This window comes from Cryptomeria japonica, chromosome 4, assembly GCF_030272615.1.
Source record: "Cryptomeria japonica chromosome 4, Sugi_1.0, whole genome shotgun sequence".
Taxonomy (NCBI): Eukaryota; Viridiplantae; Streptophyta; class Pinopsida; order Cupressales; family Cupressaceae; genus Cryptomeria; species Cryptomeria japonica.
Window position 1 is genome coordinate 437,562,896 of NC_081408.1, and position 25,863 is coordinate 437,588,758.

Sequence of the window (25,863 nt, forward strand, 5' to 3'; positions counted from 1 at the left end):
TTGATATTCTCCAAAAAAAAAAATTATAGTTATCTTCCTAATGTGTTAGTTTATTATGTTTTATCTTAAGTTGTTAGTTATGAAAAGATGCAATTGTAATGGTCTAAAGCTTGATGCTTCTACTCATTTTGTATAAAGGAGAAACCAAGACCAAATTCTAAAAGACATTAGAAAATAGAATAGGAGCTAGATTAGAGGAAGAAACATACCATGTACTCATACTTTTAAGATTAATATATAGATCCAGTTTCTTTTCTCTGCAATTGTGGTGTGGAATTACCTTCTTGTCAAATTGGTCCTTTGTGATTATTAATTCAAGGAATTAATTGCCATTTTTAAAACTTGTGCAAAGGAATTCCTTTGTGATTATTAATACATGATGGGCCATTTCTTTGCAAATACTAATGTTTACCAGGATCGAGAATATGTTGACCACTTGGGTTTGTTAATATCTTCATTAGAGATAATTAGTTGTTGTTAAAATTATTCTCTTTTAGAAAGACATGTCTTTTCATTCAGAGAACCCTTATTTTCCCTATATATGGGAAATCATTTTTTAATATTAAGATATACAGAATAGATATGATAATTAATCAGTTGTAAAGACACTTATTTTCAAGCAATACAAAAGCCAGTTGTCTTATTTTCAAATGTGTTGTGGATTTTTTCATTTCCAAATCAATTCTCTGTAATAATTATCTATGGTTGGTAATTGCTAGTCTAAGTCACCATGTGAAGAAATTGCATGATGTTACATAGCTGGACCATCAAGCTACATTTGAGATTTCAAACATCAATATTTCATAGAACACTTTAAATGACTTTATTTACTCATAAGTTTATAATTTCTCATACATAAAGGCATACAAGTTTTGTTATATTTCCAAACATGTTTTGACACATAAAGATTCATTTTACCAATCTTTTCATCTACATGTCAAGAGATAAGGAAGGGGAAAGAGAGAATTGATTTCAAATAGGACATGCCACTAAAATCTGCATATTAAATCTTGCCCTCCTATAATCATTAAGAACTTTGTTCGCATTTATTTATTTAGTTTTTTTTTACCACATGATAACAGATTAACCAATATGAACACTCAAGTTATAGAACAAGAAGATGGAACATGATTTCAGCTTAGTAGATAATGGCAAATAGAATGCACAACAACTCAAATTAATTTAGGATAATATAATAACCATTTAATAAGAAAATCAACAATCAGGATATAACACCAAAAGAATCATGGAATAAATCTAGTAAATTACAACAAATCATGTGCAAATTACAACAAGTCAATGATCTTCTTCTTCATCCAACTCTTTGTCTGTATCATCTGATGCATATTCGACATTGTAAGGATTGGTCATAAAATCATCACCATCATTGATATTAGTTTCAATAATGTCATCATCCACATGGATATCATCTTCATGAACATTAACTCCTACATCATCATGATCTAGTTCATCTTCTTCGACATCTTCATCGGTTAGATCATCAACTAACTGTTGATCCTAATCATCATCTTCTAGTTCTTTGGTATCTTCTTCTTCCACAACATTATACTTTACTAGCCTTCCTCTTGGATCATTTCTAACAACAAATGACCAACCCAATTTACCTGGAACCTCTGAGTAAAATACCTGCTCACATTGGCTTGGGAGAATAAAGGGCTCATTTCCAGCTCACTAGAATGACCTTGTATTAACTATGGTAAATCCATTATCATGTTTAATAAAAATTCTGTCGGGATCATTTTCATTCAATCGTAGCTTGTACCATTGGATGACGAACATAATTAATTTGAATGACTTAAAGTCACACTCAAGTATATCATCCAAAATCCCATAGGATCAATTTTCTGAGACTTTTGGATGTATGTCGCTTCTAGATGAAACATTAGTCACCTTAAAAACATGTAAAAATTATTGCATCGTCAGTTGATAAACATATTTATTCTTGGCCAAATGTATGCAAAGAAAAATTACTCAATATATATACATCAATAATACGATTGAAAATAATTGAATAATATGGGTGATTAATATATTTATGCATACCTGTTTATCTCTTAAACCATATGCTAAATCAATTTCCCTTGGTGTAACATTGGAATCTCCATTACGATGAGCTTCTTTAACCAATGAAGCCACACCTTCCCATGTTAATGCGCAACCAAATTGTTGACAACGTTCAATCCATACTGTCATCCAATCAAGATTGTTTGTGATGTAAAAATGTAGTGCATCCCACTCTCGACTGATTGTATCAAAAAAATTGAATATTACAAATGACGTATAATTAGTTAATTACCACGGTACATGACCTTAATTTATAAATGATGTATATTGAAGATTAATAATTAAATAAGTACAATATACATAAAAACCAAATGTTAAATATATTCTAATTAATCTCCATGACCATCTTATAATTACCTCTCACTTTCCTCAATCTAACTTTCCCCATCAGGTACCCCCCTTCAAATTTGTTAATGGAGTTGGGATCCCAAATGCGACCTTGATGCAGGACCACTGATCTAGTTCTTACCTGTTGGGGAATTTTTTGTGGAATTGTTTGAGAGTGTTGAATTTATTTTGGTTTGAGTGTTTAGCATTGTAGTTTTGGGTTTATTCCCTTGTGTTCGTGGTCTTTGTCATGTTCAAGTTTCATAGCATTTGGCTTTGTTTTCGATGAGATGTGGATTTCGGTATTGGCCCGGTTGATATGTTCTTGCCAGTTAGTCTGGTAGTGTGTTGAGCGAAGTTGGATCAGGTTGCGGTTGATCTCTGTGACTTGTGGATCATTGGTGATGTTTCTTTGGGCCTTGGCTAGTATTCCCAAAGGTCATGCATCATTTTTTTTTGTGTTTGTTCTTAGTGATTTGAGCCGAAATGTTATCGTTGCATATTTCATGAATCGGTTGGTCTTTGGGCTGACTTGATTGAGTGGTAATTATTTGCGAATGGTATAAATGCAAGTTGGAAAATTATTTGAGGGGACAAAAATCTAAAGATAGAAGATAGATTTTTGAGATTGAGTGAAGATGTAGATCTAGCAAGATTTAGATCTGGTTGGATTGAGGCTGGAAGGCTAGGGTTCGGATTAGGGTAGAACTGACAGACTATTTCTAGAAATTGATATGATGTGTGGATGATCTGCTAATCTTGTAATTGTGTTGTAAGCATTATTTATATCCTAGACTATGATCCAACATGTGGTATATGTAATCCTTTAGACTGTAATAAGATTTATACATACCGTTTACTAGTTAGGTATTTTGTTATGTTACAGGTTGTTCTTTCCGCTATTTCTGGTATTTTGTTACCGGTTATTAGTATGTTTTGCATTTTTTTGTGTTAAGCTACAAGGTTGGGATGTCTTTCATTGAATCTCCCTACCTTGACTGCATCAAATGGTTTCAAAGCTAGTTTGTGAACTTGTTGTTGGACAAAGTGATGTTTGTGCACCAGTTGGTTGGCGAGAAAATTGATGCAACTTGTGGAATTTTTTAGATCACTGAACGTGAGGTGGAGCAAGGTTGGGAGGTAGACCGCTGATCCTAGAGCTTGTGCTTGAGGTAGTTAGTTGGTGGAGACTTGAACAAATTGTCAATTGAGGCAGGCCTTAGTTTGGACCAGTAGATCGTCATGGAGAGGCAATCAGAAGCTGTAGTCAGATCGTCGAACCCCCTGAGGTAGTTGCAAGTACCTACTGATAGATCATCGAACCAGATCAAGTGATGGGACTCACTTTTCAATTAACCTTGAGAGTCTAATGCAGGAGCACCGGTCTAGTTCTTACCTGTTGGGCAATTTTTAGTGGAATTGTTTGAGAGTGTGGCATTCTTCTGGTTTGAGTGTTTAGCACTGTGGTTTTGGGTTTATTCCCTTGTTTTCATGTTCTTTGTCATGTTTGAGTTTCATAGCATTTGGCTTTGTTTCCAGTGAGATGTAGATTCTAGTATTGGCCCGATTGATATGTTCTTAATGGTTAGTCTGGTAGTGTGTTGAGAGAAGTTAGATTGGGTTATGGTTGATCTTCATGACTTGTAGATCATTAGAGATGTTGCTTTGGGCCTTGGCCAATATTCCCAGAGGTTTGTGCATCATTTTTTTTGGTGTTTGTTCTTAGTGACTTGAGTCATCAGGTTACCGTTGCACGTTTCATGAACCGGTTGGTCTTTGGGCCAACTTGATTGAGTGGTAATTATTTGCGGATGGTATAAATGGAAGTTGGTGAATCATTTGAGGGGAAATATATTAGAAGATAGAAGGAAGAGTTTTGAGATTGAGTGAAGATGTAGATCTGGCAAGATTCAGATGCGGTTGGACTAAGGTCGGAAGGCTGAGGTTCGGATTAGGGTAGAACCAGTAGACTATTTCTGAAAGTTGATATGATGTGTCGATGATCTGTGGATCTTGTAATTTTTTTGTAGCATTATTTGTATCTTGGACTGCGATCCAACATGTGGCATGTGTAATTCTTTAGGCTATAATAAGATTTATACATACTATTTACCGGTTATGTGTTTTGTTATGTTACCAGTTGTTCTTTCTGCTATTTTTGGCATCTTGTTACTAGTTACCAATATTTTTTGCATGGTTTTTGTGTTAAGCTGCAAGGTTGGGTTGTCCTTTATTGGATCTCCCTGCCTTGACTGCATTAGATATACATGGAACTTTGATGCCAAATTAGGAAGATATTCAGTAATGTACACCATGGTCTGGTATACCATATATCCCTCCACCATAGAACCCTTGGGATGTGCACTTTGTCTAACCAAAGCCTTCAAAAATTTCAAGTGCCTCTAAACCATCCACATTGACCTTATGTGTATAGGTCCACACAATTCAATCTCCTCAACTTGGTGTATGAGGTAGTGTTCTTGTGCATTGAAAAAAGTCGAAGTAAGACACTTTTGCATTTCACACATTAGACGAGGAATTTTTCTCTTCCAATAATTTGTATCTTCTTTATGGATTTCTTTAGATGACAACCATCTACAATTGATTCAAGTCGTAAATATATTAACGAGATTTAACAAAAACATACAATATATTACATAACAAGTAAAAAAATGGCAAATATAAGATTTATACAACTAATTGAACAAATATCACTACTTACCTCATGTATTTTCCAAGATCATATATAACTTGCTTGACATTGTTGTCAAAGTTGTCTAGGAGAGATAGAGGTAGAACCTACTGCAACAATTATTAAATGATCTTTTCATTTATTTTCCAAAGCTAGTAAACATAATACACTGAAAAGTACATGTAGTATATAAATATACATAATATACCAGAATAATTTCCTTAATGAAGGTATGCCAATCATGTGTTTTCATCCCTGACCCAAATTCACCTTTCTTTGTTATGATATTGTTTATATTTGCAACAAATCCTATGGGAAATCAAAATTTTTGGAAGACTTATTTTATAGAATTTCTTTGTTTCTCTGTTAATAACCAAGGAAGGGCACTTATATTAATTTGGTCTCCATATCTATTTAATTGAATGACATTTTTCATTGCATGATTGGCTTCTTGAATATCACTACAAATTTTGATAATTTTTTCTTTTCCATGCCTTCCATCCAATATTTTCCATAACGTTTCTGTTAAATTCTTTCCTATATGCATTGTATCAAACAAATGCACAATTTGTAGTTTCTTATAGTAGGGCAACCTACTAAATTGTTTGGGATAACATTTTAGTCCTTGTGGAAGTCGACCATTTATGCCTTGATGACCTTCTTACAACATATAAGTTAAACAAATTAACAATGACAATCATTGTCAATTACAACATAAGTCAACAAAACACAATATAAAAATATAAATTCCAAACATATTATATATGATAGATAAATAATTTGATATGATGCATAACCTTGATGATTAATTTTATCATATTCCAACTTCCATAGGCGAGGTGTCATTCTTCGTGGTTTTGATGTTGTCTCTTCTTTCCCATTGAAAAGATGTTTTTCAGTAGTTTGATACTTATGATTTCTATGGAGGAATTGCCTATACTCCTCAAACACCTGCTTTCCTAAACTTGTTGAATGATGAAATTTTATCTTTGGACCACAAACTAGACATGAAAATTTTCCCTTTTTTTGAAGACCTACAATATCATTTATAATTGGATTAAATATGTCAATTTTTATAATTATATATAAAGAATAGATTATTTAAAAAACCTGCATGATATCTACTTGATAAAATTAAATATCATTAAAGTGTAGTTGAAAGTTATAACATACCACAAAAATGTGTTAGCCCTGGAGTATCATGAATTGTCCATACAAGCATTGCATGGAATTGCAAATGTCTTTGTCCTATTGGTCTAGAGACGTCATACATAGTGATGCCATTCCATAACTTTAGTAACTCGTCAATAAGAGGCTCGATATATACATTTGTATCTTTAACTTGGTACTTACCTAGTTAAATGAAGATAAACATTACATAATTATTATAACCATTTTACTATAATATATATAAATTAATCTACATCACTATTAAATGAAAAAGATATAAGTTAATATGCAACAAATAAGACAAATGAGATGCTACTATGTTAAAGAAAATTGATGTAAACAAATACCTTGAACAATCATTGCCAACATTATGTGCTCCCTCTTTATTGACATCCATGGAGGAATGTTATTGTTGACAACAAAAATAGGCCACACCGAGTGAATAGATCTCATCTCTCCAAATGGATTGACACCATCTGCTGCCAATTAAAGCTTGAGATTTCGAGGTTCTTCTTTAAAGTGTGGCCATTTTTCCTCCATTTCCCTAAATGCAGAACCATCTATAGGCATTCGAAGAATGTCATCTCCACTTCTATTCCGTGCATAGTAATCCATAATTTGTGCTAAGCTTTCATACCTAAATAATTGTTGCATATGTGGAATAATGGGAATATAATGAAGAACCTTGCAAGCAACCTTTTTTGTTAGTTGATGTGTTTGATATCTGCTTTTATGATATTATGGACATTCTGTTACAAATTCATGTTGTTTATAATATAAAATATTATCATTGGGACATACATCTATTGCTTGATACTCCAGTTATTTGTGAGGAACTGATTATTACTGAGAGGGGGGTGAATCAATAATAACAATAAATATCAATAAACTTTAAAACTTTAACAACCACCACAAAATTCTTTCAAAACAACTCATAAACAATACCGGTAACAACTGAAATCATACTGATAATTAGATTTATCAAACTGTTCATTTAAGTGTTCATCAACATGCATGCAATAGAAAGATATCAATTCAACACATAAGAAATCAATCAACAAATGAACACTAGGATTTTCATGTGGAAACCCAAATGGGAAAAGCCACGGTAGTAATTGGTACCCACAAGATTATTGCACTCTTTCGGTATGCGCCTTGTTAGGAGCCTAGCCCGGTTAGGAGCTTACAAAAATGCCCGATTAGGAGCAGACCCTGTAAGGACTCCACCGATTAAGGGATTTACCTCAACCCTGTTATTAGATTTACTCTGTTAGGAGTAACCTTGTGAACGTATTTAGAACCCAGACTAATGAGTAACCTGGTGAATGAATTTATACAATCGGGCCTGTCAGGACCTACCTAGTTAAGGGATTTTGAGTCTGTTACAACTATTAGGGAAAAAAATGTATGATATGAAAATAGCACTCTTTTCTTGCTTGTACAGATCCTTTCCTGCTCCAATCTTGTTCTCTCTTGCAAACACACACACTGGTTCGGCCACACACTTCTTTTGATCACCGACAAAAAAAATCATCATAGACCTACCCTAAATAGACTTTACAACTTAGTTGGTTACAAAACCCTAATATTTACATCATAGATAGTTACAGATCTTTACAAATCATTACACATCATCATATGGATCATTATAATCAATTACAAATCAATTATAGTCATTGAATGATCATCGTACCTCAATCTCATACACTTTCAAACCCTTAGCTCATTCTACTAAGCACTTCACTCATTCCCAATAAATTCTCTCTTTGATTGCTCCCAAAACATCATTTAAATATTTCACGTGGATTCAGCCACATCATCACCATCTTACAAACATAATGTAACACACCGTCAAACTCAAAATCATTACCAATTTTAAGATTTGAATACCGATTCTTAAACCCTACTAAAAACCCACAGAAAATACATCAGTCAATTACAAACATGACTTATGGTAGCCAAAACATGATGCGGTTCTGGTCATAACCTCATTACAATGTTACCAAAACATATTCCAAACCACAACACCAAATTCCTCATCAATCTCAAGATCCAATACTTAAGCATAACATAGTTTCACATTTACTGGTTAAAGTCCTATTTGCCAGTTAACTGTGAAATCCATTCCATAGCTTTTCGGCCAATCATAGACTACTTAGATAACATGATAAAACAATATAACCATAGTTTCCATCAATGACAACACAAACTGATCATCAAGTCATCAAACAACATCTCAACTATATCATCACCAACAGTCCTTATACCGGTTCATCAATATCATCAACAATTATGCCAATATGCCAACAATCTTCCCCTTTGGCATTGATGGAAACACTAAAAAAACTCATCATGTTGAATTGAACTGATTTGTTTTGACTTGCTCTTCTCCTTTGTATTTCTTCTGTTGATTATCTAGTTCTTCTTCTCATGGCTGATCTTCAACTAATTCTTCTCCCCCTTTGACAACAATTCCAATGGTGCCAATACCTCTGTTGTCTTCATCTTTGTTGCTACTATCCCTGTTTATGTCATCATAGCTTCTCTCTCTGAGGAGTAGCCCACTTCACATCAATCCAAAACTGAAAGATATTCAATGAATTCACCAGATTGAAGCATCACCGACATCTTAGATGATCTTGTGCAGGGGTACAACCCCTAATCTACCTTTGAGATATTCAAAGGTTGTCTTAGGCAAAGGTTTAGTGAATATATCTGCTAACTTCTCTTTGCTAAACACATACTCCATCTTTACTTTCTTCTCCTATACTCTTTCCCTTAGAAAGTTATACTTCAAATCAATGTGCTTTGTTCTTGTATGTAACACAGGAGTTTTTAAAATATTAATATCACTAGTTTTATCACAATGAATAGTCACCGGTTCAGGCATGTCTTCCTTAAAACCTTCCAAAATGTGTCTCATCCATATAGCTTGAGTACAATTCATTGATGCTACCACATATTCTGCTTTGACTATAGATTGTGAAATACAAGATTGTTTCTTTCTTATCCAGGACACCAATCTTTCTCCTAAAAAGAAAGCTCCACTAGTTGTGCTTTTTCGGTCATCAACATTTCCAACCCAGTCTCCATCTATGAAAAAATTTAAAGAAAAATTATCATTGTAAGGACACCACAGACCGTAATCAACTGATCCTTTCAAATACCTGAATATCCTTTTTACCGCTACCATGTGTGTCTCCTTAGGATCTTTTTGGAATCTTGTAACCAATCCAGCAACATGTGCAATATCTGATCTACTGTGAACAATGTAATGCACCTTTCCAATCATAGACCTACATTATTTCTCATCCACAAATGGTGAATCATCTTATTTTGACAATTTACAACCTGTCACCATCAGAGTACCAACCGGTTTACAATATTCCATGCCAAAAGTCTTCAAGACTTCTTTTACATACTTAGTTTGACAGATAAATATTCCATATTCTAGTTGTTGAATCTATAAACCAATAAATAATTTCATCTCATCGATAAGAGACATCTCAAATTATTTTTTCATTTCATCTATAAAAGACATACACATGTCATCATTTCCACCAAATATTATATCATCAATTAAAACTTCAATAAGTAACATTTTATCTCTATCAGTCTTTAAATATATGTTATTGTCTTCACTGGTTCTCCATAATCCTATCTTGATCAGATGTGCATGCAATATTTCAAACCATGCTCTGGGAGCTTGCTTCAATCCATATAGTGCCTTGTGTAGTTTGCAAACCATATTTTCATCTTCACTCAATGCAAAACCATTCAATTTTTTAATATACACTTCTTTCGAGATACCATTTAGAAAAGCCGATTTAACGTCCAACTGATTTACGTTAAATCCTTTAAAAGAAGCAAAGGCAAGCAACATTATAACACCTTCAAGTCTTACCACTAGTGCAAAGGTTTCACCATAGTCTTCACCTTCTTCTTGTGCATACCCTTTGCAAACCATCCTCACCTTGTTTTTAACAGCTTCACCATCCTCATTAAGTTTATTTCTGAATACCCATTTTGTCCCAATAACATTTTTGTCTTCCGGTCTAGGAACAAGAGACCATGTATTTTTCTTCTCAATTTGGTCAAGCTCTTCAATCATTGCATTCAACTAGTCTTCATCTTTCAAAGCTTCTCTAACATTCTTCGACTCAAAAGTTGAAATCAGATAGGAATTCTCTTTGATTTTTCTTCTTGTTTGCACACTAGCATTCTTGTCACCTATAATTTGGTCTTCTAAATGATTTATCTTTACATATCTTGGGATTACCATTTTTGGTGAAATTATTCTTCATGTTCATCATCTTCTTCATTGCTTATTGGTTGAGCTCCTATTTCTACATTGTTTTTCTCATCTTCCTTCTACACTTCTGATTCAATATACACAAGTTTTTCCTTATCATCAGCAGGCTCAGATCTATTGGACTCATCAGGTTTGTCAGAAAATTCTTCAATTTTAACTTTCACACTCTTAACTATTTTCTTTGTCCTTGTATTATAACATTTGAATGCTTTACTCTTGGTAGATTATCCAAGAAATATCCCTTCATCACTCTTCACATCAAAATTTCCAGTAAAATCATCTCTCTTAATAAAACATATACTACCAAATTTTTAAAGTAGTTGACATTTGGAATCTTACCATGCCAAAGTTAATAAGGTGTTTTATCATTACCTTTCTTCACAAGAACCCGGTTCAAAGTATAAATAGCAGTGCTAACTGCTTCTCTCCAAAACATTTTTGGAACATCTCCTTGTATCAACATTGTTCTAGCAGCTTCCACTATTGTTTTGTTTCTCCTCTATGCAATGTCATTCTAATGTGGAGTCCTAGGTGCTGACATTTGTCTCTTTATTCCATGTTCTTAATACCTAGTAAACTCATCAGAAGTAAATTCTCCACCCCGGTCAGATCTTAAGCACTTCAAATTCTTGTCGGTTTCCTTTTCAAATAGGGCTTTAAAGATATTTAATTTGTTGAATGCCTCTGATTTCTCCTTCAAGAAAGTTACCCACATCATTCTTGAAAAATCATCAGTGAAAATCATAAAATACTTATCACCATAAAAACTTCTAGTCCTCATCGGACCACATAGATCAGTATGAACTAAATCAAGAATATGCTCTGAAGAAAAAAGATTTACTCTTAAAAGATGTCAAAGTCATCTTACCCATCTGAAAATATTTGCATAACACATTATCTCGTTTGACAAGTTGGGGCATACGTTTCACCATACTTGATTTACTGGCCTTTATCAAATTATCAAAGTTGACATGATAGTACGTTTTGTGCCACAACCAGCTATCTTCAATTTTAGCCACCAAACAACTATTCACATTAGCATTCAAATGAAAAAGATTACCTCTAGTCTGTTTACCGGTAGCAATCAAATCTCCATTGCATTCCATGATCATGTACACTCCTTTTTTAAACTCAAGGTGATATCTGTGTGCGGGAAAAGTGGTGCAATGGAACGTAAAATCTGATTTCTAGACAAGTCCACACACCAATGGGACTCTTGGTGCAAGTTATGGAGCTATGTTGAATAACTCAACTTCCAAGGGATGTTCCATTGTTCTCTATCTCACAAGATCCCTCAAGTCAATGCCTTTTCTCTCACATCACCGAGCAAAGTGATTTAGGAATGACAACTATGAGAATGAGGGATATTGATCACCTTAATATGAATGCATTCCTAGTTATACATGATATTAAATCTAGTATGAATTAAACTAGCCTGGATATGATGATAAGATAAAATATTAGTAAAATTCTATCCTAACATGATATACTAGTCTAATATGAGAATGCTATGATAATAGAAATGCTTCTAAAAATGCTTATTTAGATGATTTCTATTCAAAGAGAGGCTAAATTCTTGATTTAAAATGATTATATTAGATGCTTAGTAAAATGTCTATAAGTTTGATACTAAAGACTTGGATATGAAAATGAGAGAAGGAGGGCTCTATTTATAGGAAAAATAGGGCAATGGATGGTCAGGATTGGATAATCTTATCAAGGGCCAGGATTTAAAGTTATCAATCCATGTTTACAATTCTCACCAATGAAATGGTGACAATTGTCAATATAAGACTTCTTGAGAGGATTTGTAAGAAGCATTAAATGCTTGAGAAGACATGATGGTTACCCTAGGAGGTAATGGTTAAGGTTAGGTTAAGGTTATCCATTGGATAAAGCTTTTACCCAAAGGATAAACTCTTGTGCAAGGGTTAAAGGAATAACCATGGTCAAAGCAATGAATGGTTGATGAGACCCTTGGGTTAGATGAAGGTTGAGTTAGAGAGAAAGTCTCTAATCATGCAAGAGGGTTGAGTTAACCATTAATGGTTTGGAAGACTTTGGAGGTTAACTTGTCGAGGACATAAAGCCTTTAATGGTTTTCAAAGACTTTGAGGGTTTGAGAAGTGACTTCCCTTTGCTTAGGGATGTGACAATATTTAGGAGATGGATTAGGATAATTTAGAAGTGATTAGAAGAATATAGAAGGGGGTTTAGAGAGGCAAGTGAGAGATGTAGGATTTTGCAAGTGGATGGAGGAGAATTTTAATTAAAATAAATTACTTTATTTCAACTAAATAGATGCAACTTGCATAAATACAAGTGGGGGATTTAAATAAATAAATGAAATTTATTTACTTGCAATGAATAATTTAATTAAATGTAAATTTAATTAAAAGGGGAGAAAGGGGAATTAATTAAATAAAGTAATTTATTTAATTAAAGGCTGTGAAAGGCTTAGTTGAACTTAATTAAATAAATTGAGTAATTTATTTAATCAAATAGATGAATGTGAATGAATTTAATTACATAGAATTTAATTAAATAGGGGAATGAGGTTAAAATGAATATTAAATATTACTTAGGAAAGTGGTCATTTTTATACGTCTACATTTTGCCCCACTTTGAAGTGACGTGTGTGCACATGTTGATTCAAAGAAAATTTTGTCGGATATGATGTTTGCATCGAGATGTCGATATGATGATATTGTGCCCCAGATTTGATAAATGATATTGATGGTGCCCCCTCGGGAGATGAATCAATTATTTTGAAAAATTTGTTGATTTGATAAGCATTTTTTAATTGATTGCATTTTGAAATTTCGACTGTGTTGAATGTAGTATAATTGATTCATCTCTCGTAAAATGATGTTCGATAAGGTTAAAAGTGAGAAAATAAGAAAAATACATGCCCCACCTACTAACCCTTTTTGACTTTTACCCTATAAAAAGGTAAAAAGTGATTTTATTCTTATCATTTGCACATTTGTCTCCTTCTGATTGTGACACCTTAGCTCTGATGAAAATGTCTGTTTCTTATGCTTCTTACTGATTCGAGCATGCTCGCCATTACTGGAGGCCCGTAGCATATGGTCCACCTATAAGTCACCTAAATTTTGCCACGTTTTTTATTTATTTTGTCGATTTTGGTCACGTTTTTTTATTTTTTTCTTTGAATTCCACCATTTTAGCACATAAGGTGTCTCTTTTAGTGCATAGGGTAACCTAGTTAGGTTAGCATCATAGGTCTGTTTTGCAATGCATCGCAGGTTCAAGATAGTGCATAGATGTAACAGGTTTGCATGTGTGGAATTTAGGATTGTGCATTGAATAGGTTAGCGCATAGAATAAATATTTTAGTGCATAGGTGAACTAGGATAGCGCATTGAATATGTTAGCGCATAGAATAAAAAATTTAGCACATAGGTGGATTAGTATAGTGCATGTCTAGCAACCTAGTGCGTGGAAGGACAACTTTGGCATGTGGGGTAAAAAGTTGGTAGAAAATGATTTTGGAGAATGTGTTGCAAGGGGAAAAAGATGAGGGAGATGGCTTAGGGGTGGATAGGTGCATGCTGAGTGTTTTGGGATGGGTTTTGAGGCAATGTTTTGCCTACTGTGCTGATGTTCAAGTCTTGATATGATGATTGAGAGTCTACTGAAATTTCTTTCATTTATGAAGTGTCAAGCTAATTGTTTGTTTTGAATGAGGATCCTGATTTGTCTGTTGATGTGGATCTTTGATTTTTGCCTTGCGATTGAATTTGATGTCCGATATGAGTTCTAATTCTTGATATCCGATATGGTTCCTGATATGATTCTTGCGATATGGATTTTTGAGTTTCTTGCGTTATGGGTTTTTGATATGATTTGTCGATATGGGTCTTGGATATGATTGCTCGATATGATGCTTGTGCTATGAGTCTTTGATTTTTGATATGGATATTTGATATGATGATTTCGTTATGAGTTTGATTTTTGATATGGATCTTTGATATGATTTCTCGATATGAATTTGATTTTTAATATGGAACTTGATTAATTTCGATATGGGACTTGATTTTTGATATGGAACTTGATTGATTTCAATATGGGACTTGATTTTCGATATGGAGCTTGATTTATTTCGATATGGGACTTGATTTTTGATATGGAACTTGATTGATGCTTTGTTGTTTCAAGTTGATTTTGTTTTGATTGGATATATCGGATAGATGTGGGAATTGATGATGGACATTTGTTGTTTTGTAGGTACAACTTGGTGTACTTTAGTCACGAGAGCGATTTCTGCGACCGTGGTCATTGAGTCCACAATTGACACAAGTTGATAGGGATGTGATTGAGAAATGTGGTTTGACTTCATTATTAGACATGCCCCGGTATATCATAAACCAGGGTTTGCTGACAGCTTTAGCAAAGAGGTGGCACAGTGATACAAACACCTTTCATTTGGCTATTGGCGAGATAACAGTTACACCTGAGGACTGTTATCGCATCTTGCAGATTTCGATTGTGGGGGCCTTGATGTTGTATGAGAAGACTCAGGAGGGTGGGACAGAGTCTCTCCACCGCATCTTCTAGGATGATTAGATTTGCGGATATGAGATCCCATGGTAGGAGTTTTTAGATATTGATTATGCTCCTCTACCCTCTATTCTAGTAGGTTTCATTGGTAGATTCTTGTGTCCCGACCGCAAGTCAAAGGGATTAGCTGTTGGATGGGAGTTGTTTTTGGAGGACATGGTTACATAGGGATGCAGGTTTGCATGGGGGTCCTGCATGTTGGCCCACCTTTATAGAGAGCTTCACCAGGTGGTGTATCTAGGATACAACAGTTTGTTAGCAGGAGTGACATTATTACAGGTGTGGGCTTGGGAGCACATTCTTGTGGCAAGACCACTTGCAGATAAGGATAGGCTAGTTGGGCAGGCATATGCATATGGGTATATAGGTATAGTTGTCTAGCACAAGCTAGGAAAACTAGAGCACTGGCGGGGAGCATTAGATGATATTAATATGGTCATTTGGAGACCGTATATAGACTGCGAGGTATGGGCCAAGGATGGGATAGAGATGCCTTATGTTTATATGTCTATATATTTGATCAGGTGGATGCCCTTTATTATCGAGCGATTCTTGCATAGCCATGTGCAACAGTAGTATGGGAGACAACAGGGGATGCCATAGGGAGCCTGCTTATATGCTTGTTGGAGGTAGGATGTGCTAGAGTGGGGGCCCACAGTGGATAGTGTAGCATCAGTAGAGGAGTACATGACATTAGCAGGCTAGATCTGGGATTACAGAGATGGGGTTGTGGATGTGGGGATGATAGAGGAGTTCTTAACCTACTTCATGGCACATGTAGTGGCATGAATATAGGATCCAAAAAAGATGATACCTTCTTTTGATGATGAGGAGGATGAGCAGCCAGAAAGGAGAGGGGGAGTTAGACAAAGAGATGAGGAGGGAGAGGAGCTTGGAGAGGGAGGTGGGGATGATGGAGGAGGTGGTGGAGGATATGCAGGAGATAGAGAAGGTTTGGGGATAGAGAGAGGACGAGGTGGTGATGGAGGGAGGAATAGAGGATGAGATAGAGGACGAGGTGGTGTTGGAGGGAGAGGAGGAGGACTACTCCTTGGTGTTGGTGGTACTGGTAGGGTAGGTGCAGTGTTAGCGGTTGTGGAGGGTATAGAGGATGATAGACAACCCACCCAGAGGAGGAGATCAGATGTTCTACCTTCACCGATACCTCAGACAGGGATAAGCATGGGTGGGACCACGACACATGTACCTATACAGATTAGGGTACCTACCCATTGGTAGGACTCACAAATTAGATCCTTATAGGTCACAGTACAACAGCTATAGGTATAGTGCTAGCACATAAGTGCCAAATTACACAGATTATGGTAGAGCGAGATACAAAGAGAGAGCATCAAGACCGGGAAGAGGAGCTTGCAGAGAGATTATAGAGAGAGATAGGTGGTGGTGCGATGTGGGACACATTGAGAGAGATAAGGTACTCGACCATGGAGGTTGAGTACTACAGGCGGTTATATGAAGATCCAGTCCCTAGAGAGTAGAGAGCTCCTAGTTATGTAGCCAGTCGGTCTAGTCGGAGTCAGACGGGGACAAAGAGAAGAGGTGTTACGGGGCCTTCTCGATGTGATCGAATTGGGAGAGATCCAGGAGCTGGGACATTTGTTGCGAGACTGTCAGCCTTAAGAGATAGTCATACCTGAGAGACTTATCTCTATTGTATTTTGATCATTTTGTTGTATTTTGACAGACATGACATCCCTTGTACATTTCGACCATTTTGAGAGATAGATATATGACACTGATTTCTTTCATTCACATGTGATGCATTATGGATGCTGATTTATGATATGCATTGATATGATGTTGTGATAATGATGGAATGTTTAGATGGTAATGATTTTGATTTTATATTATGATGTATGAGCGATAAAGATGAAAATATGATGATGCTTTGTTTATCTTGATTTTGTTGATGTATGATGTGAGATGTATCTTGAAAATGAGATGTATTATAATGATATGATGTAAGATGTATCTTGAAAATGAGATGTATGATAATGATATGATGATGACAATGAAATGATACTAATGCAAGATTAAAATGATACGCAACCTAATGCAAGATAATGATGTACAACTAAATGCAAGTATAAAATGATATGCAACTAAGTGTAAAATGATATGCAACTAATTGATCACCCTCTTTTTCTTATTGTCAATCTTGTGTAGTCACCTGTTTTTGCTTTGTTTTTTTGTTTTTTCATCATTGAGCTTTCGCTATGTTGGAAATTTATACAAGCATAATGATATAATTGAACCATAATGACCTGAGTAAAACGTACATGGATTTTGATATTGCAAGATGACACAAGCGTCGAGGCATAATTTGGACCAAGACGACCTGAGTGTTGCTTGCATAAAATAGACAAGAATTAACCATTTGTATGCACAAAGTGGAACAATATCTTCTTTGATATGTTTCCAATCATGTCCCAAGACAAATTTTGCATTGTACAAATGATCTCATCATAGATAGAAAACTAAAAAAATATCAGACTCCCCTGTTACTTTCTCTAGCTTGATGCATTGTTGAGAAATTTAGAAGGTCGAATGATTCAAAAATTGGAAGTGCAAAATAGTCAAGACTTCATGTGAGATGTAAACAAATAATAATTCAGAAAATCATCCATCATGTGTGTGTTGAAGTTGTTAATGGGATCAGTGTCTTGTTTTCTCTGTGGATGAGCTGTTGTTGATAGGGTGTCCTTAGTGTGCTATGATTCTTGTTTTCTTGTGGTTGGAATGCTTGAAGTCAGAGGAATTTTTTCCATAGTTATAGATATTGATCGATGTGGATATTCATAGTGATTACCAAGCCATGGTGGGATATGATGAATTGATCTTCAGATAAGCCAGGATAGTGACTACACTAAGTATGTCCAAGATAATGTTGTGTAAAAATTGTTGGGAGATGGCCATTATCTTGGACTTCAAATGCAAAAGATAATAGTAATGATAGATAGAGGAGATTCTTCCTCACAAATAGCTCTCATTGCCAGGTTTTCACCACTTGTTTTTATTGCACTTTTTTTGTTTTTCTGATTTTTTTTTGTATTTTTTTAATTTATTTATTTTTTTTTCACTTTTCCGTGCATTAGACCACTCAAGTATATAATTTCTTGAGATGAATGTTGTTGGTTGGTTCATCGAGCACATCTCCTTCTGAAGTTGTTAGTTGATAGGTGTCTAATCCATAGGCTGATATGATAACATAGGGACCTAACCAATTAGGTTCAAACTTCCCCTTCTTTTCTCGATCCTATTGATTTCTAGGATTTTCTTTGAGTACAAGATCACCGACTTTAAAAATCCTAGGGATGACTCTGTGGTTGTAGCTTACGCACATGCATTGCTGGTATGCTTTGAGGTGATTATAGGCATGTTGTCATTTTTCATCTAGAAGCTCTAGTTCTTGCAATTTGTTGACCCGATACTCCTCATCTGGTATGAGGCCTTTTAAAGATACTCTAAGTGATGGAATTTCTACCTCAAGAGGTAAATTTCTTTTGATCTGTACACCAATGAATATGGGGTATCTTCTATAGGTGTCCTGATGCTAGTCCTGTATGCCCAGAGTGCTAGATTGAGTTGTACATGTCAATCTTTACCTACATCATTTACTGTTTTCTTTAGGATTTTCAAGATTGTTTTATATGATGCCTCTACTTGACCATTCCCCTATGGGTAGTAAGGTGTAGAGAAATGATGTTGGATTTTGAATCACTCACATAGTTGTCGCACATCCTAATTTTTGAAAGGATGCCTGTTGTTTGTGATGATGGAACCGAGGAATGCCATATCTACAAATTAGATAATTGAGAATAAATGATGCAATCTATTTTTTGGTTACTATGGTCAGTGGGACTGCTTCAATCCATTTTGTGAAATACTCTATTGCAGTGATAATGAACTTGTGTCCATTTGAAGAGGAAGGATGGATTTTTCCTACTAAATCAAGTCCCCACTAACAGAAAGGCCACAATGTTGTAAATGGTTGTAGCTCATGTGCTGGCGCATGGATAAGATTGCCATGAATTTGGCACTTAGGACATTTCTTTGCAAATTGATAAGAGTCTTTCTCCATTGTCGGCTAGTAATAACCATTCTTAGAAGTTTCTTAGCGAGAGTAGGACCACTTGAGTGTGTGCCATAGATATCCTCATGAAGCTCATGTAAAGAAGAGTCAAATTCATTACGAACAAGGCAACGAAGAAGAGTACCATCTAGACCTTGATAGTAAAGGGTATCAGCAGTTAAAGTATAATGGGCGGCCTACCAGATAAAGTTGCATTTTTTTATTACGAGATAGGTCAATGGGTAGGGTATTGGTTTTAAGGTATTCATAGATTGTCCCATATAAAGGAGAGTCTAAATTGGTTAAGGAATAGATGACATGGGATGCAAAATTATCACAGGCTGGGGAAAATAGTTGCTCTACCAGAAACTCATAACGACTCTATTGCTCTGGAATTTGTAGCAGTGAAGAAATAGTAGCCATTGCATCGGTTGCTCTATTGTCCAACCTTGGTATTTTCTCTAAGGTGATGTGTACAAAATGCCTTTTGAAGTCATCCACCATTCTTTTGTATGGCAACAACTTGTCATCTTTTGTTTGATATTCATTATTGATCTGATTTATAACTGGTTGGGAATCTCCATAGACTTTCAATTACGCGAATCTCCATTCCATGACCATTTTGATTCCTATGACTAGGGCTTCATACTTAGTGATGTTATTGGTGCATGGAAACAAGAGTCTATATGATCTTGGAATTGTGTGTCCTTCAAGGGTGACAAACAAGATGCTGACACCTGAGTCATGTTGAGTATAGGAACCATCAAAGTATAGGGTCCATTGCTTGAGTGTAATAGTAAGGAAATCCTTGTCTGGAAATTATACCTTCATTGGTTTCTTATCTAGTAGTGGTGCTTCAGCTAATTGATCTACAATTACTTGTCCCTTGATAGCTTGATACTCATTGTATTGGATATCAAACTCACTGAGAATCATGACCCATTTAGCCAGTCGACCTGTGATAGCTACTTTGATGAGTAAATACTTGAGAGGATCAATTTTTGCTACTAGCTTGATTGTGTGATCTAGCATGTAATGTCAAAACTTTTGAGAGGCGAATACTATAGCTAAACAAGCCTTATCAATGGATGTGTAATTTAGCTCACAACCATTTAATGTTTGGCTAATGTAATATATAGCTCGTTCCTTGCCTTCTTGATCTTCTTGTGCTAACGGTGCCCCCAATGATACGTTAGTTGTTGATATGTAGAGAATGAGAAACTTTCTTGCCATTGGTGGTACCAAAACTAGTGGGCTCATTAGATATTGCTTGATTTGATAGAATGATTCCTTACATTTGGCTTCACATTTGAGTGGTATGTTTTTATGTAGAAAATGATTGAATGGTAGAATTTTATCTGCTAGTTGGCCTATGAATCACCTGATTGACTGTAGCCATCCTTGTAGAGATCTGAGTTGACTAATGTTCCTGGGAGGTGGCATCTCCATGATGGCTTGTACATTCTCTAGATCTACTTCAATGCCCTCACCCCGAAGACAAACTTCTTAGGGTTTAGCCTGACTTGGAATTTCTCTAACCTTTGAAAGATTTTATATAATATGCCCAGATGTTCTATCCAAATGAATGACTTAGCCAGTAAATCATCCACATAGTCCTCCATGAAGGTATGCATCATATCATGAAATATTATCATCATTTCTCTTTGATAAGTTTCTCCAACATTCTTTAGGACAAAAGGCATGACATTCCAACAATACATTCCCCAAGGACAAGTGAACGCTATTTTATCTTGATCCTCTAGAGCTATCTTGATTTGATTATAGCTAGAGAAACTGTCCATTAATGAGAGCATTGCATGGCCCACTGTGAGGTCTACAATTATGTCGATGCTGGGCAAAGGAAAGTCATCCTTTGGCAAGATTTGTTGACATCTCTAAAATTTGTGTATATTCTGATGCTTCCATCTGGTTTTGAAACTGGTACAATGTTTGAAATCCATTCAATATAGTCTATAGGGCAAATGAATCCGATGTCTAAAAACTTCTATAGTTCAGATTTGACCATTAATGCTACATACGGATTCATCTTTCTTAACTTTTGTTTGACTGGCTTAGCTCTTGTAGCAATAGATAAATGATGCATGATTAAGTTTGGATCTATTTCGAGCATATTAGCATAGGACCAAGCAAAATTGATTTTCCTTTCTTTGAAGAATCTAATAAACTCTGGTTTTTCCTCTTTTGTCAGTGATTCTGTTAGGTGTATGTTTTTAGATGTTGCTTATGTACCAATGTTGATTGATTGAGTGGGCTCAATCAATATGGGTGATCGCTCCTAATAGTGTTCAGGAAGAGTGTCGAGTCTCCCATCCTTAGGTGCCTTAAAAAGGTTTTCACCCTTAGATGCATCCTTTATTTTGACTTTTTTTGTGATCTAGTGTTGGCATTGACTGGTTTTCAACATTAGATCCTTTATTTCTTTCATTTTTGTGACTGAGAGACTTGGCACCCTCCCGATTGCAGATATCACTACTTTGTTCACTGGTTGAGTCTATTTTCGGGTTGACTGTACATAGTTAATGGACAATGGACTCATCATTTGGGAAAATAGGTATGTCATGGTGTTCAGGTTCATCCCAGTCTATTAAATTAGGAAATACAAGTGGTAAAGAGTATTTGGTGGGTCGAGATCGGTTGCAGTAAGTGTCATGATAGAGGTATCATTAATGTTGTCTAGGATGTTGGTTAAGTTAATGATATTGTCAAGGTTTTCGATGGTATTATCTTTCGTGTAGACTTGGTCGTAGTGTCGGTTCTCATTTTCCTTAGACTCGTAGAAATGGTGTGGACCAAATTAAAGTAATTGAGACTTTATATCTTGTCCTTCTTGAGAAAGGGGTGTGCGTATAGCACCTTCAGGGACATCTTCAGTAATATTTGAACAACTACCCCATTCATAGTCATTAGAATCAGTTTCAGAAGTACTATCCCAAAGTCTTTCAGTGCTGCTGACAGGTATGTTGTAGGGTGAAAAGAGATCCCTGATAATTGATACTAGTTTTCTAGTTTTTTTGAATTCTGAATCAGAGCCTGCTTGTACCCTTTGCATTTGTTCATACATAGTTTCTCCTTGGGGAGTAGTGATTTCTTCAATAGGTGCTTCTACCTTGTTTTGAATATATTCCTGAACATGGTGTACTTCCTCATAAGATGCTTCTTCCTTTTGGATATTTATCTCCTCTTGTCGTTTCTCTTTTTCTTGGTGTTCTCGCTCTTTCCTTATTGTTTCTGTTGCTTGGTGTAGTGCCTCTTTCCATGAGTCCTTGTTGCATTTCTTCTTTTCTTTTCACTAAGGTTTTTGATATTTGTTTTGTTTTTTCCTTGGGGGTATGTTGTGTACATATCCCAGTCATGTTTTGTCTCGAGAAAATTATGAAGGAGGGTCTAGTGGTTCTGTAATGTCTTCTTGATGCTTGCCTATAGGTCATTTTCCATTGTATCCCATCCATTGCATGATTAGGAATCCTTTTCCATACTATTGTGTTTGTATGGCTACTTCTAGAGTAGCATCTCTGACTTCTCCCTCATCGTTGTATAGCCAACTAAGCATGTCTTTCTCTCTTGATTCATGTGCTAGTGTGCCCAATTGGATAAATTTGCCATCAAACTTGGTGATGGGTTGTGTTGCGTGATGTGTCGATGCAAAAGTTTTCCCATGAGATTTTGGTGATGCTGGCAATTTGGATAGACACATGGGTTCGAAAGAGTATTCTCCCATGCATTTCTCTTTTATTTTCATCTTTTTTTTGAAATCCATGGATAAAGATTTGATCTTTTCTTGATGATGGTCTAGTGCTAAGGAAGTTGGAGCTTCCCTGTTGTGCAGAACCACGTTGTCTTGAGCTGCCCCTATATCATTGCAATGTTGAAAGGGATTATTATCAGTAGAGATGGAAATCTCTTGTCCATTATATGGGAATTTGACACATTGATGGTAGGTTGATGGCACTGCTTTCATTTCATGTATCTAAGGACGACCCAATAAAATATTGTATGTTAAGTCTATGTCTAAGACTTGACACATAGTGTCCCTTTGTATCGGTCCTACCTAAATAGGTAGTATCACTGTCCCTTTGGATGATCTTTCTTCACCATCATATGCCTTGATGGTGGTCCTTTTGTGTGGATCAATAAACTGTTCAGAGAAGCCTAATGCATGGATAAGTTTTAAAGTATAGATATTGAGACCAACTCCTCCATCTATTAATACTCTTTTAAATCGATGTTTGTAGACTAAGACTTCAATATGAAGGGGAGTATTATGTGGATGACTCAAAGAGATATTATCATGTTCGGTAAAGGTGATATTATGAGGCCCTGTCATATGAGCCACCATGGCTTGAAATTTGTCAATATCCAGATCTTGAGGCACATTTGTTTCAACAAGTACTTGTTCCAAGATGTCCTTATGTTTTGGCAAAAATTTGAGTAACTCAAGTATGGATATCTGAGCAGGAGTTCTTCATAGTTGATTTACCAAAACATATTGATTCTTGGGGATAGTGATTGATATTTATGTATGCCCTTTCAAGACATATTTTTGTGTTTTGGTTGTTACATTGATTGATGTATGGTCTTGTTTGTCTTTGATTTTTATGACATTTATTTGGTTATCATCCGATGATATGTGATTGATAGTGTTTTCATACAGATGATTTATGCGAGCTCCTCATGTATCGTTTGATGATGAAGCTCCTTCCTTGTAATTCGGAAGAGGATTTTTAAAGGTGTCATGATCACCATTCATTTTGAGACCATCAACCATTAAATCACCTCTATCATTCATATCTTGAACAATAATTTTAAGCCTCGTGCAATTATTTGTGTGATGTTCTTTGTTTCAATGAAAATGAAAGAAGTGCGAGTCATTCCACCAAGGTGGTTTGATTTGGGGTTCAGAGTTGTTTATGGCTGGCAATGTGATAATCTTCTTTGCTAGGAGTTCATGAAATGCTGATTCTAAGGATTGCCCCAATGGTGTGTAGATGCATCTATTTGGAAAATTGTTGGTGTCACCTCTTTGATTTGTATTATTCCCACGGTTAGTGTTGTTTCCCTAGGTATTGTTGTTGGTTTGAGTATTGTTGTTGGTGTTTGAATTTGAAGGTCCCTGATTGGTATTTTGCGAATAAGTGTTAGTGCCTTAATTAACACCCTTTTGATTCTTGTTATCTTGTGATTACCCGATAAAGCCAATACTGGTTATTTGGACTTCATATCATTAGCAACATTTCCTCCCTCATTAACAACATTTTTGTTTCTGGTCCAGAACATGGATTTGTCTAAAGTGTTGTTGTTGTTTTGGTTGTTAGAGTGAGTGTTGGATGAATTAGTTCCTTCCTTAAATAAATTCAATGTTCCTTTCTTGATGCAGGCTTCCTCTACTTGGATTCTATTTTCGATCAACTTGGCAAAAGATGGTATGCACTAGAGCTTGAGTAGATAACTCATCTCACTATTTAGATTGTTGATAAAGAGATCCATCTTTTCTTTTTCAGGCACATCTCAAGGATATCTCAAAATCATATGTCTTGAATGCTGAAGAAATACCATGAATGTTTCATTGGTTTTTGTTTTCAGGGGCACACATTTCTTCTTCTCTCTGTTGTTCTTGATAAGTGTAATTTTGAGTTCTTGTCTTAAAGATTTGTTCATTGATCTTCCTTAAGTTTTTCAGTATCGAAGTCTTCGGGAAGTCTAACTCTTTTGCTTGTTAACATGAGCATATATTTTTCTTTGTCAGCATCTATGAGTCTCTCCATAAGCTTTTGGAGCGAGGGGTTTTCTTGACATTCTTGGAGAAGTTCCTCAGTGATCTTTGTATCTCCCAGATCAGTATAATCAAAAGGGTTTGATAATCTACGACCCATACCTGACTCTGGTTGCAGTTCATTTTGCTTGTTTCGTTAAGAGCGAGTGACAATGGGCATCTAATAGAATATTTCTATGATATGGATAAGAGTCTCCCAATATGGAAAATCGATTTGACAACTTAAGGTTTAAACTCAGTATGTTGTTTGTTTGATAGAATCTGTTTAGATGGCAGACCTTTTGATCAATGTGATGGTACTACCTGATTTTGATTGGATGAATTTTTACCATGAGCTAGTTCTAGATTTGACAATTTTGCTCTAAGGATGCTTGCTTGATTTTTGGAATATTTGCTCTAATGACTTGGTTCAAATTCTAACTGGTGAGTTCGACAAAAGGTCCAAAAGGGCACTCAAGAAGTTTGATAAATTTTTCTAAAAAGGTCTAATTTTCTCTCTATTTTTCTGAGTTTTAACCATTCGCTAAGCTAGAGACCGTATGCACTAAGGTATGATCCAAATGCGCTACACAAATTTCCTTATGCGCTAAGCTACCTATGTTACATGCTAACTCAAAGTTTTGAATTTTTTTTTGACTGGGATGATTACATGCTACTATGTCCTAAATAAGCGCTAACGTTTAGACTAAAATTGCTAAGTTTTGCTCCTGATGCGCAAGGCTGATGCTCTAAAGCGTTAATATGGTATCCAAAAGTGCTAGTGAAATGTTTATCAGTATGACAACTGTTATGCACTAGCTTGATTAATA